The following is a 15,032-nucleotide window of genomic DNA, read 5'->3' as shown; positions in this document are numbered from 1 at the left end:
TAATGGGCTTGTAGGAGTACAAGTCCAACATACTAAATAATTAAAATTCTTAATGGACTTTGATTAATTAATTAAACTAGTTGGACTAACCCAATTAATTAATCAAGTCCATTAATGTTTATTATGATAATTAGGTCATGGAATTTTTTTTTAAAATTTTGACCTAAAATCAAAGCCTCCACTAATTTGGATTGTGAGATGAGATTTTTGAGAATCAAATAGATTTGTTGAAATCTAAGTTGTTTAATTAATGTGATTAATTAAGGTAACAACAATTAGTTAATTAAATTAATAAAATATAGGTCATACTTTGAAAAGTGATGACCGAAGGTTTTTAAAAAGGGAGAAAGTCTCCAGCAGCCAAAAAGCTCTCTCGAAAATTCCTTCAAAAAGGCAAAAAAGTTGGCTTAGATTATTGAGTCGAATTTTTGTGTTATATCTCTACGCAAAACATATTCTAATTTTCTAGTTCAAATTAGAAGGTGAACAAGTAATCAGGTCGGGGACTTGATTCGAAGATTAAAGAAGGAAATCGAAGAACATTCGTAGGGATTTGTAACAAGAGCTACGTCCGCTGATACCTGAGTAGTTGGAGCCAAGTGAAAATTATTCACCAAAGGTATAATTTTCTGACATCCTATGAATATTTATGATAAAATCATACGAGCGCCCAAAGCAAAACATATTTTGATTGTCAAAATAAATAAAAATATTTTAAACTTCCGCTGCGTTTGGGCGCGTAGAAAATCGAGATTCAACATGAAGGAGAGTAGCACTAGGATGAATGAAAAGTTCTTGTGCATCAAGCTGCTGACGTTGTACCGGTTGATCTAGTTGGCTAGGTGAGATGTAAAAGAGTGACATCAGATCTTAATAGGTACTACTATTCCAATGAGGACGTGTCCTGCGCGGTAGAGAAAGGGCAAAGATGAATTTGGATATGAGACAACACCAATAGATAAACACGTACATACCCGGACTCATGGGCCTAACTGCCCGGCCCATTAGCACCCAAATATGCACTCTGAGTTGATAAAAGTAAGAAAATAAAGTTATGCTTTGGTTAACAGCTATAACTTTTGGCATATAGGTAAGCGTTTGATCCTAACAATTGGTATCAAAGCGAGGTCATGGGTTCAAGTCTCCAAAGAAGCATGTTTAAATATTTCTTGGGGAGAATGTTGGGTTAAGTATAGATGAGTGAGAGTATTAATGAGATGTGAAGTCAGACCTTAACGGGTGAGCTGTAAAAGAGTGACGTCAGATCTTAACGGGTGGGCCGTAAAAGAGTGATGTCGATCTTAACGGGTAATAATGTTTTGTTGGGGACATATACGACCGTAAGGAAAATGTATAACCGATCTTTAAAGGATATGAAACATCACCAGCAGATACACACACCTGCCCAGACTCATAGGCATAACAGCCCGATCTATTAGCATCTAAGTAGGTGAACTCTATGTTGTCACAAGTATAAAAAAAATAAAATTTCGTCTTGGCTAAAGCTATATCTTTTGATCTAATGGTAAACGCTTGATTCTAACGGGTATTATCTAATTCACTACACTAAAAAGAAAAAAATCTTATATTAAAGAACCAGAAAATTCTTGGACTTCAAGAATTATCATGTGTTGGTTTGTTAAATTTGTAATAACTATCAATAGTTCAATTTGGGATTGAATCCCTATATCTACATATATGAAAGTATGAAAAATTTGAAATGGGCCTGTTTTTGTTCCGTAGCTGGTCACCCAAAAAACACGTGTTCGATTGCGGGCCTTCTAACAACGCGGGGATGATTCGCTGTCAAGAGAGAGTTTCTTGTGTCAGAGTTGTTGTAACCGGTTTTCCCTTCTCCTTAGTCTTTTTCCACTCCTATCTACTTGCGACCCTTCTTTCCTCAATTTCTTCCTTCCTCTTTCTTGTTCGTTGTTCGGCTTCTTCCTTATCGCCGTCTACCTTTCAGTTTTCTTGGTGCATCGTTCTGCCTGTGTTTCCCTCTACTTTGTCTCGAAAATACGTTGTTCGCCTTTCTCTTGGTCTCCGTCTACCTCCCGTCTTTCTGTGTTTACCGTTTTGTCCACAGCACGCCTTCCTTCGTTTTGGGAACCGGTTACTCGGTGCATTTTCCCTTTGATTTGTTTGGATTTGGTGTTCTTTGCTTGGTTTTTTTTTTTTTTTTTGTGATTTTCTTTCTGTCCCCGTTTATATGTAGTACAGCTATTTTTAATGCTTGTTTCACAATTTTTTTGGATTTTTGGTGTATGTTTTAACGCTAAGGTCCGGCAACGAACTCATCTAGGCCGAATTTGATATAAGGAATTTATATTCTTTGTAGTGCTTGTTAAAGGGCTTTAGTATATTTCTTATTGCCTAGCAAGATCCGACTTCCCGATTAAATGTAGTTTAGCTGTTTTTTATGCTTCTTTGCTTATGCTTTCTGATTTTTTTGGTTTTTTTTTATCTGCGTTAATGCTTATTTCTGGTAACCAAATCAACTAACTTTGCTTTGATATAATGTATTTGTAGTCTTTACTGTGCTTGTTAAAGAGTTCCAGTATATTTGTCTTCCATCTGGAAGATTCGGATTCGTTATGGTTGACAAACTAAACCATTTAGGGTATTTTATTCCTTTCTATATTTCTTATAGAGAAAATGTTTAACTTCTTCTGCTTTTACAAGGAAAAAATAGAATGCTTTTAGAAAATATTGAAGAACTCAGGCTCTGTTTGCTTTATGGTGTCTTGTTATAAATTACTTCGTTTGCTAGCTAGATGCTGACTTGTTAAATTGCTTGGTTTAACTAAGTTGTTATTTTGTTGATATATGTAGGGTTAATTTGAGTGTGCTATATTGAAGTAGCCATGCTCTTATTAAGAAGTTTCAGCAAATAAAACCTACGGTCGTTTCTTCTACTCATGCTGCGTACAGGTTTGATATTTTATTACTGAGGTGTTAATTCAGATCCCAGCACTCTTACTCTGTTGCTACATATGTTGGATTTTTTTGTCCATGTTTATTATTACTATTATTATTATACACAGCTTTTAATTATTAGCTTTTGTGTTGGCAATCCATAGTTCATAATTCAATTTGTTTTTTTGCTTGTCATAAACATCTTTATTTTACGTTTTCTTATATTAGTAGGCTAACAATATTAGATTTCGGTTATTTTAAATTGATTAAAATTACGAATTAACTACGATGTCGTGTCAAAGAAAAGAGAGCGCAGTTGATATAAACTAGGACTAATAACTCTCGTAAACGAAAATATGTTTGTCCAAACGATCGTAGGTTAGAAAAAAAAATGGCGCGCCAAAAAAATGAGGCACATGTTTTGCATAAGGTTGATGTAAAAAATACCAGTGTTCCTAAAAAGTCCCCTTAAGCTTGAAGCTTTTTTGCCCCCGCTTCGGAGAAAGCGGTCAAAGTGTAGTTTAACCGAATTAAGTGTAATTAAGGTGTTTAATTAAGCGTGCTGAAGCACAATTAATCGCATCTATTTATTTATTAATTGTTTTATTTTGAATGTATGTCTTTTTATTTTAAAATAATAAATTAGGTTTGTAATTTAGATGTTTATTTTTTAATTTTATTATGATTAAGCGTGCCTGATAATGATCTGACAAATATTTAACATTTTTAATGTGGTCTAGTTGCAAAAACAAATAAAGATGGTAATTTTGATATTTTTATGATTTTATAAATATGAGAATTAATGCATCAGACTTAAATTTATCATATTTGTGTATTATTTTATCTATATATTGGTTTGAGATAATTACAATTACATTTAAGATAAAAAATGCTTTTTCACGCTTAAGCATGTGCTAATCTCGATTAAGCTTGAAAAGCTTGGAGCTCAACATCCGCGCTTCGGGATGCTTCACGGTTTTTAGAACATTGGAAAATACTATGACTGACCTACTAATGTGTATAGCGAGCGTTCCGGATGTGCTACCTGCTGTGCCAGATTGTAAATATTGTGGTGCCAAGCGTATATATGCTGAACCACCGACATTTTGTTGTTCTTCGGGAGAAATAAATCTTTTTTCTTCAGAAATGCCTTCTGATTTGGTGCAACTGTATGTTGGTAATGATGACGATGCAAAGGAGTTTAATACGTGTGTTCGTAATTATAATAACATATTTGCTTTCACTTCAATGGGAGTACATTGCGACGAGACTTTTGCTAGAAGAAATGCTGGAATTTATACATTTCGTGTCCAAGGGCAGCTTTATTATTTCATAGACCAATTAACCCCTCCAGAAAATGAAAATCCAAAAAACTTACAATCATATTTTTTTGACACTGAACATGAATTGTCTAATCGGGTGTGTATTAGCTCAAAATTTAAGGAAACTCTTACGAAAAAATTAATATGCATCTTAGCAAACAATCCGTATGGCAAATTTTTCCGTAGCCTTAATAGCATTGAGAATCTAAACGACTATAAGCTTACTCTGCTGGCTGACCCTGATATTGATCAACGGGTTTTTAATCGACCCACTGTGTCTCATGTTGCTGGAATGTGGTTAGAAGCTAACGATGAAAATCAATACATTAGCCAACATATACAAATAATCAACTGCATAGGAAACGCAACCAACACAGAAGCTTTTATAGATAGTGATGCACAAGGTGTTTTCTACTTAACATTGTAAGCCCCTTATATGATTGTTATGGTGTTTTGTACTTATAAATACTTTTTCCATTGTGTAGCTTCATGAGTACTATTGTTACAAGTTGCAAGTAAGAAATAATGGTAAGTCTTTCTTATTGCATATCGGTAGGCTTCTACAGCAATACATAGAACTTCAGACATGCAAAATCGTTTACGAAATGAAGTTTACAATGGCTTATTAGATAGCATTACACAAGGGTGTGAAATAGGCTCCGACATTGGAAACGTGTAATATTACCTACATCGTTCATTGGAGGCCCTAGAGATATGTGTAAAAGATATATGGATGCTATCGCTTTAGTTCAACGTTATGGGAAACCTGACATTTTCCTGAAAATAACATCAAATCCAAATTGGCCTGAAATAAAATCTCTTTGTTCTTCTTTTGATGAAATCCAGAATAGACCTGATTTAATATCTAGGATTTTTCATGCAAAGCTTCAAATTTTGAGAGATGAACTATTTAAGAAAGATATTTTCGGGCATGTTATTGCTTACACAAGCGTAATAGAATTCCAAAAAAGAGGCTTAACTCATGCTCATTTTTTGTTAATTTTAAATCAAGCTTCAAAATTGTTTCATCCTAAGGCAATTGATAGAATTGTTTGTGTGGAGTTGCCTGATGCACATTCTAATCCATAATTGTTTTCGTTGGTAGCTAAACATATGATACATGGTCCATGTGGTTTATTTAATCCAACATGTCCTTGTATGGAAAAAAATTGTTGCAAATATAGTTACCCTAAATATTTCTCAGATAGCACTAGATATGGGACAAATTCATACCCGATATATCGGCGCCCAAAACACCAAACATGCTATTACTATAAAGGGCGCATTACTTGATAGCCGTTGGGTTGTTCCTTACAATTCATATTTACTTGCAAATTTAATTGTCATATTAATGTCGAAATATGTTCAACAATCCAAGCTATAAAATATATCTACAAGTATATATACAAAGGACATGACAAGATCTTATATATATTACTTGAGAATGAACAACATCATATTGTTGACGAAGCAAAGATTTTTCAATCTGCTAGATGGATATCACCTCCTGAACCTACTTGGCGAATTTTCTGTTTTGATCTTAACCATGTACATCCATCTGTTATATGTTTACCAATTCATTTAGAAAATGAACAGGTTGTTACATTTGCTGGTAATCAATCATTGTGTAGCATTGCTAACGATCCAATACTTAAAAAACTATGTTAACACAATTTTTCCATATGAACAATATACAACTACGCTCAAAATCTAAATTGCTTGTATGTGGAATTTCCTGAATATTTTACTTGGCACAACGACTCCAAAGAGTGGGAACCCCGTAAAAAGAAGAAGGTCATAGGCCGAATTTTTAGTTGTCGTCCTTTAGACAATGAAAAGTTTTATTTGAAATTGCTGCTAATGCATGTTAGGAAACCATCTTCTTTTACAGCTTTAAGAACAGTCAATAAGGTAACTTTTACAACATTTAGAGAATCTGCACAAATGTTAGGCCTGATAGAAAGTGACAATACTGCTGATCTATGTATTGAAGAAGCTGCTCCTTATCTAATGCCTTAATGCTTTGCGTCAATTGTTTGCTACCGTTCTTGTTTTTTGTTCCCCAAAAAATCCTATTCAGCTATGGCTAAAATATCAAGATTTCCTTTCAGAAGATTTCTCTCAAAACAAATCTCTTACTCCAGATGTAATCAGTTACAAAGTTTTAGACATAGTTAACAATTATTTACTCCATGGGAAAAAAATTGGACAACTTCTTCCATATAAACAAAGATGTCAGCCAAAGTTTCGATGATAGCTTAGAAAAAGAGTTACAAACTGAACGCGACATTGCTATACCTGCAGACGACTTATCAGCTGTTGACCAATTAAATTTAGGACAAAAGAATGCTTACAATCGAATCTTACATCATGTTTACAATTATTTTCCCACTGCTTTCTTTATTGATGGCCCCGGAGGTACTAGAAAAACTTTTCTATATAAATCGCTTCTTGCTACAGTTCGATCAGTTGGCCACGTAGCAATTGCTACAGCAACTTCAGGGGTTGCAGCATCTTTGCTTCCAGGAGGCCGTACTTCACATTCAAGATTTAAAATTCCTCTAGAAGAAAGCAATATCAAATCATGTAGCATTAGTAAACAAAGCGCATTAGCACATTTAATAAACCTTTCAAAACTCATTATTTGGGATGAGGCTACGATGGCTAGGCGTAGTACTCTTGAAAAATTTAATGAAATGTTACAAGACATTATGGATTCAAAAATGTTATTTGGCGGTAAACTTGTTGTGCTTGGAGGTGATTTCCGGCAAACGTTGCCTCTTATTCTAAAGAGCACAAGGGATGAAATCATAGATTCTTTTATTGCCATGTCACCGTTATGGAGTCAGTTAAGTAGAAAATAAAACTCGACATAAATATGCATGCATTATTTGATTTTGACTTTTCATCATGGTTGTCGAAAGTAGGTAATGGTATTGAGCCCAGTAACAAAGACAATGAAATCGAAATCCCATCTTGCATAAACATTTCATTCATAGATGACATTACGTCTTTGAATATATTAATTGACATGGTATTCCCAAACATTACAGATCCCAATTTGGATATTTTTTTGTTCGTGAATCGAGCAATACTTACGACAAGGAATGAATTTGTTTACGAAATAAATGATGTTCTTATAACTAAATTCCCAGGCGAAGAAACTACCTATTATAGTTGCGATGAGAACACAAGCAACTGTGTCATACCAGACCAGGAAGATTTGTTTCACTATTTGAGTAATCAGTTTGGTAAGTTGATTTTACGCTGGATATCAGTTTGGGCTTGCGATCAGTTAGGTTGCTGATTTCAATTTCTTGCTCGAATTCAGTTGGGATCTTTTTACCAAACACCAAAACTATATGTTCCAACACTATCCACAATAAATGAGATACAAATTGCCATTGTAACACATACATCATATTTATCCTTATGAATCACGAGATTGTTGAAAAGCTCATTGACAAACTTCTGGTTTTCAAATTTGAGTACACATGTCCTCCCTGCAAAACAAACGGGTCAAGGATGAGATTCTATTAAAAACACATGGAATTCATAAATTATTTTTTTGACAGGAGGATTTAGCAATCTCGAATTGTACATGAGCATTGTGCAGTTGTTTTAAAAAAGATAGTAATAACAGCATTTTTATTCATGGAACCGTGTCTAACAAAGTGATCTCGTAATTCTATTTACCATAACAAACGAGCTCTGTATTACTTCAGCCGTAAGAACTAGCAGCCCTAGCAATCAGTTACCTGAAGCCATATTCACTCACCGGCAACCACGATTCCTACAGAAAGTTGAAAACCCCGCATCATGCGAAGCTGAACCAGCACGATGGTAGCCACCACGCGAGTGAGGAACGCACCACTTGATGAACGATGTATTTAAAAATTCTGAAAAGAAGTCCCGCCATCCCACCGCAAATTCAACCCACTTTTCACCTTACTTCTATTGAAATGAAGACATTCCTCTGATGGAGCATGTTTGTAGTCTCTTTCCAAGAAATAAACAACAGAAGAAGAAGAGCTAAAGCAAAACGATGAGCTTAAACCTAGATACTGCATCGACGAGGCCAAATGAATTCGAAAAGAGATAAAACCTGAAATCAAAATTTTCGTACCTGCGATTACGCCACAGTGGGGATGAAGCACAATAGTGTACAGTGTTAAAAAGGCCGAGGAGACTCGGATTAAGGTATTGATGTTATTCATCACTCCTGGAGAAACAGAGTCTGAGAATGTCTTTCTGCCACATGTAATCCGATCTCCATGAATATGTAGCCAATTAGCCAACAAAACCAGAAGAAAACCCTCGCAGGAATCTCCATTTTCCTTTTGCTTCAATGATTCATGGCCAGAACAGTCATTTATTTATTTAAACGAATAGGAAATGAAGAGGAAGCTGTGTGGACACACGGTTGATGAAGACTTTGGAATCCACAGCCGGCTTTCACGTCAAGCTCATCGTTTGTAATATATTAATAGATGATATATTGAAACATATTTTGTTGTTATTATAATTATTTATTTTTTTTTTGAACATGATGTTATTATAATTTTGTATATGAAGTATATCTTCACAAAATTTTTATTATGCATAATATAATTTTATTTTATTAAAAGAATTGATAGATATTATGAAACGTCATTGCAAAGAATTTGTTCATACACATCGGTTAAAAGACAACATTGGTTTTGGAATAAAGCGTTGTCTTTTATGTATTTTTTTGCATCGACGGTTTTGGTAAAATTGTTGTGGTTTTTTTATCTATGACAACGGTTTTAACCATCGTTGTCTATGAGCGTTTTTTTTGTATAAAACAACGTTTTCTTTTACAACTATTGTCTATCTAATTTTTTTTTATCTATGACAACTTTTTTTTTAAAAAGTTGTTTTATATACTAAAAATTTTCCTTTATTAACAACGGTTTGTTTAAAAAAAAAAAAAGCCGATGTTGTGGATCTTTTTCAGAAAAAAATTTGCTAAGCCCCAAATCGTTTCTTAAACAAAGTGAAGAAAGAAAGAGAAGCTCAATTCCCAAATTTTATTTCCCGCCCCCAAATCGATTCTTCTTCGATTTCATGCCAGAATCATCGGTTCTCTCTGGTTGTTGGAATTTATGAGATATATTTACAGCTTTCCCAAATAGGGAATATTTCACCCTAACTGCTTTCCCAAATAGGGAATATTTCACCCTACTTCATGGGGCACTGCCCCCATAAGAAGATCAAAGGCCCAGTTTTAACCACACATATGCGGGGTCCACCAATTCATATACGGGGTCCACCAAATTCTTCAAAATCAACGACCCAGATCCAGTGGGGCACTGCCCCCACAGGTAGCATCGATCTTTCCAACGAATAGATACAAATATTATTAGTGTTCAATTTGTTGATATGGTTATTTTTTATATTTTTGATATTATTATTTTTATTGTTGTTGTTTCATAGTACAATTTGTATTATCCATATTATTATTCTTAGTGTATTCCTCATTTATAACCATAATGTAATTAATTTTTTTGTTCTTGTATAAAAATGAACGATAGTAATTCATTCAAAATCTCTGTTAAATCCGCCATGGTAAAATTGATTGGATAAACTGTAAATAATCGAGACGAGAATATTTCAATGCTAATTGTTCGAGCAAAAAAGAGGTTAATGCGATTCTTTTCCATCTAGAGCGTGTGTTCCATTTTACTAGTTTAGGAATTCAAGAGCTCTTGTTCCATTTTATTAGTAGACATTTTGTCAAAATTCCCTACACTATGAAGCTCTGGGGAATTTGTGATTACCGAGAATGGATGTCAAATGATATACTATCACGTGAATATGAGTCTGGATTAGAGTCTTTCTTGCAATTTACAATGAAAAACGCAAACGATCTTGACACAATATCTTGCCTATGTACAAAATGTGGTAATCTAAAGAAGAAAAATGTAGAAACTAAAAGGGCACATATGTATTCTGATGGTATAGATTTGACATATCATACATGGATATGGCATGGGGAAAGATTTATGATAGGGAACTCAATGAATGCTAGTGATCGAGTAGGGCAAGATGGACAAAAATATTTTGATGAGGAACCGATAGATATGTTACATGCTGCATAAGATAGTTATGCTGGGAATCTAACCCAATTCAATAAGCTACTTGAAGATGCAGAGAAACCTTTGTATCTTGGATGCAGTAAATTTACTAAGTTATCTGAAATTGTGAAATTATTCAACTTGAAGGCAAAATATGGTTGGAGTGATAAAAGTTTCACTGACCTTCTCAGTTTGTTTGGAGAAATTCTTCCAGATGACAATAAATTGCCTTTATCCTTATATGATGCAAAGAAAATCTTGTGTACATTAGGGATGGATTACATGAAAATTCATGATTACGCCCTAATGATTGTATCTTATACCGAAAGGAGTATGCCAATTTGATCACTTTCCTTACTTGCAGGATTTCAAGGTGAAAGTTGGGCCAAAAAATAAAATAAGGGAAGGAGTGTCTGCGAAGGTCATGTGGTACTTCCCATCTATTTCTATATTTCAAAGAATGTTTCGGATTAAGGAGATATCGAAGGATTTGACTTGGCATGCTGATAAAAGACTTCCTGATGGCTACTTACGTCATCTAGCCGATGCGCCATCTTGGAAATTAGTTGACCGCAAGTGACCTGGGTTTGCTAATGAGTCAAGAAATCTTAGATTGATCATATCAGCTGACGGGATCAATCCCCATGGTTTGATGAGTTGTGCATACAGTTTTTGGCCAGTTTTAATGATCACTTACAATCTTCCTCCATGGTTATGTAGGAAGAGAAAATTTATGATGCTCACTTTGTTAATTTCTAGTCCCAAACAATCGGGAAATGATATTGATGTTTACTTAGCACCTCTATTGATGACTTAAAATGCTTATGGGATACAGGCGTTGAAGCATATAATGCATATCAACAAGAAACTTTCTCACAGAGAGCTGTATTACTATGGACGATCAATGACTTTCCTGCATATGGGAACCTGTCAGGATGTATTGTGACAAAATATCATGCATGTCCTATTTGTGGTGAAGAAACATGTTCAACGAGATTGAAGCATAATAGGAAAATGTCATATACAGGCCATAGAAGATTTATACATGCAACTCATCCTTATCGAAGGTAAAGAAAGGAATTTAATGGCAACCAAGAGTTCCACCCTAGACCAAAACCACTGCGAGGCCATGAAGTTTTGGAAAGTCTTGAAAGAATTAATTGTCACTCGGGAAAAAGTATTGGGAAGCTTAAGTTGAAGAAGGATGATGTCAAATCCTGCTGGAAAAAGAAATCAATATTTTTTGAACTTGATTATTAGTAATATCTACATGTTCGACATGTTCTTGATATGATGCACATTGAAAAATAATGTCCATGAAAGTCTCATTGGTACGTTACTTGACATTCCTAGAAAACAAAGGATGGAGTAACCGCGAGATTAAACCTTGTGGAAATGAATATGCGGACAGATTTGGTACCAAATATTGGGGAGAAGAGAACATATTTGCTAGCAACCTGTTATACACTTAGTAAGGATGAGAAAAGAATGATTTTTAATACTTTGGTTGGAATACAATTCCCTGCATGTAACACATCCAAAGAAACCTTGTATCGATGAAGGAATTGAGATTTGTTGGCCTTAAGTCACACAATTACCACAATTTAATACAACAATTTCTTCCATTGGCCATCCGTTGTGTCTTGCCCAAACATGTCAGAGACACTATCACTCGATTGTTTCTTCTTCAATGTATTATGTAATAAAGTGGTAGATGTGTAAAAGTTGGATGAAATGCAAAGAGAGATTGTGACTATATTGTGTTTACTTGAAAAGTATTTTCCAACTTCATTTTTTGATATAATGATTCATCAGACTGTTCATCTTGTACGGTAGCTGAAATTTTGTGGACCGGTTTAGTATAGGTACATGTACCAGTTGAAAGATACATGAAAATTGTTGGATGCAATAATTGTCTTTGCAGGAAGATCAATCGAATCGTGGTACTTGAGCTGCTGTGCGGTTTAAAAGATTTGAGTTGCACTATTATCACGCTATAGCTTTTGATAAAGCGACAAGCGCTCGATCCTACAATTGGTATCAGAGCCAAGGTCATGGATTCGATTCCGATTTATTGCAAGGAGTGTAATTATTGGGAGAGATATTGTTGGGTGTAATAATTGTCCTTTCAAGAAGAACAATCGAACCGTGATGCTTGAGCTGATCTGAGGTTTAAAAGATTTGAGTTGCACCATTACCACCAGCTATATCTTTCGGTAAAGCGACAAGCGCTCGATCCTACAAAGATTTTGAAATGTTATGTGTGAAATCACAATGGACCTTAAGGTTGTATAGATTAATGTTATATTGCTGAAGATGATATTGAATTTTGCTCAGAATATCTGTCTAGTGTGCACACAATTGGGATCCCATCAAGTCATCGACAAATAGAACTTCCGAAGCCTTTCAGGTGCATTAGTGCACTCCGCTTGTCACGGTGAGTTGTAGCAAACACTTCGTTATGTATTGGCAAATGATGTTGAGATTGATCTTTATATCTGTTAATTTCTCAAAATTAATAATACTTTCATGCGCTTTGCTTACATTCTATTTGTTTATATACTTTTAATAATAATTTTATTAGGGAACTCATGGAGTATTTGATCGCAAAATTTTTTCATAGGGCTAAGTCCAAGAAGTGGTTACGATATGGGCATAACTGAACTTTTGTTATTTGGTTGCGTGATCGTGTAAGTTCCTTTAGTATTACATATTTGCATACATTCTTTGGTTGGATTTATGCATGAAAAATAATTTATCACATACAAAAATATAGGTTGCACATGTAGTTGATCATTCAACATGATCGAGCAAAACTTGCACAGTAAAATCTCCAATAAAAATATGATTTTGTATGCTCAAAAATTAATCGCAAGTGCACGATGTCAAGTAGTAATATAGTGTACAAGAGTACGAGTATCGTTCCACTGAAGACTGTGTTTAACAATTATTATTTTTAGTTATTTAACATTTAGCAACGAAAATTGAGTTGTGTGATTATTCCTACTATACTCAAATAAATATGCAATTAAAATGATTCAATAAGTAATGAATGAGAATTTAATCTAAAATGTTGAGTTAAAATTCAATAAGAAATGGATTTGTTGGGAATCTCGGTTCACCTACCCCTCGTTTATTAATCAATTCGTTCGATCGTAATCTACGCTTCCGACAAGATTTCCTAATCTATTGAACATACTCTCTCGAGATATGCCAAACTAATTCTACTGAATGAAGTAATTAAATGTCTCTAATTATTTATCAAGAGCAAATCGCATTTCGATCTATGAAATCCCCTAGTTTTCGACCCTAAGGACTATGACTATCGGCACGTATCCAATTTCATATATCTATGTAAATTGTAGATCCGCGGATTATACTACTCGATCCTATCACTCGTTATTCTCTCGAACTCACTCGTGATATGAAAACGTCGTTAAAGTTAGCTACGCTTTAATGACACAGTAAAACAGTAGTAAAATCAAGAATAACGCACAATCGAAATATAAATTAATTCAAATCAACGTTCGGGGTAGGATCTCCTTTAATCTCAACAAATAATAAAGTTAGCTAATAGAATTCATAATTAAACTAAGCAAAATAATGTTTAAAAGATAAAAACTAAGTTAGAAATACTAGAATTGACGAAAAACTCGAGAAACGATGCCCGGAATCTTCAATTCTTCAATCCAAGCGCAAAAGTGCTCTCCAAGGCATCCGGCGGCTAAGAATGATGTCTGAATATGTCTGAATTCATGCCTTTTTCCTTCCATATCAGCCTTCTCCAGAAAAAATGGCAAGGAATCGCGCAAAATATTTTCCAAAGTTACATCGCGCCCGGGCGGACATAAGTTTCCGCCCGGGCGGACAACTCTCGCTGATCTGGCCTTTTTATTTTTCTTTGGCGCGCCCGGGCGTATGCTTCTCGCAAAATTTATTTTTCCACACCTTGGATGCGCCCGGGCGGATGGCAATGTGCGCCCGGGCGAGGGTCTCTCGAATTTCTTCTTTAAAGCTTCAATCTATTCCCAACTCACCTGCATTTTCTCCAACTAAACTCATAAATAACCAAAAACATAACTAATGCTAAAATAACACAAAATGCATGAAATCTAAATGGTAAATGCAACACAATGCGACATAACGATATGCAAAAACACGTAAAATCCACCTCTATCAACCCCCCAATACTAACCTTTTGCTCGCCCTCGAGCAAAACAGGTGACAAAAAAAATATATCATGACACAAAATAGCTCGATAGTGAATTCATAGTCAGCAACTAGCCTCATCGAAACTCAACATATTCCCTCGTCGATCAACACAAATATAAAATCTTCGCACTTCCTTAGGTCTAGACATGGTTTCAAATAAAGCATGAACGTGTGTGTGTGTTTTGTTAGTCCTAGCAGCGCACATGACAGAGAGATCCATTTCCAACTATTGTAAGAGAATTAAATCAGCCTGTTAGTGTAAATCTTACTCTCCTATATTCCTCTGCAATTGGTATTCATCGGCAACTATCTTTCTATTTTTCTGAATTGGAATACAGCAATGAAAGGACTATATTAGAACTTTTCATTTCAGATTCACATTCATGAGTTTATTTAATTTTTTTTTTTCATTTTTAGCCAGGAATAGGATTTCATTCCTTTATTCGGCTCCACAACACCTTACATCTCCAACTTTAGCCAGGAA

General features: G+C 34.8%; 2 long non-coding RNA genes across 2 annotated transcripts; one reads left to right on the top strand and one right to left on the bottom strand.

The window, feature by feature from the left end:
* The first annotated feature begins 1,790 nt into the window (after positions 1 to 1,790).
* On the top strand, positions 1,791 to 3,057 carry LOC140832952 (uncharacterized). The gene is made up of 2 exons (XR_012118199.1): positions 1,791 to 2,120; positions 2,833 to 3,057. It is a non-coding gene; the product is annotated as an uncharacterized lncRNA (long non-coding RNA).
* A 1,754-nt stretch (positions 3,058 to 4,811) lies between these two features.
* Positions 4,812 to 8,696, bottom strand: LOC140832953 (uncharacterized). The gene is made up of 2 exons (XR_012118200.1): positions 8,365 to 8,696; positions 4,812 to 6,799 (listed from the first exon to the last, which is right to left on the bottom strand). It is a non-coding gene; the product is annotated as an uncharacterized lncRNA (long non-coding RNA).
* Between the last annotated feature and the right edge of the window lie 6,336 nt (positions 8,697 to 15,032).

Source organism: Primulina eburnea, chromosome 5 (genome assembly GCF_022965805.1).
Source record: "Primulina eburnea isolate SZY01 chromosome 5, ASM2296580v1, whole genome shotgun sequence".
Classification (NCBI taxonomy): domain Eukaryota; kingdom Viridiplantae; phylum Streptophyta; class Magnoliopsida; order Lamiales; family Gesneriaceae; genus Primulina; species Primulina eburnea.
Note: the sequence above shows the minus strand (reverse complement) of the source record. Positions and strands in the feature narration are given on the sequence as shown.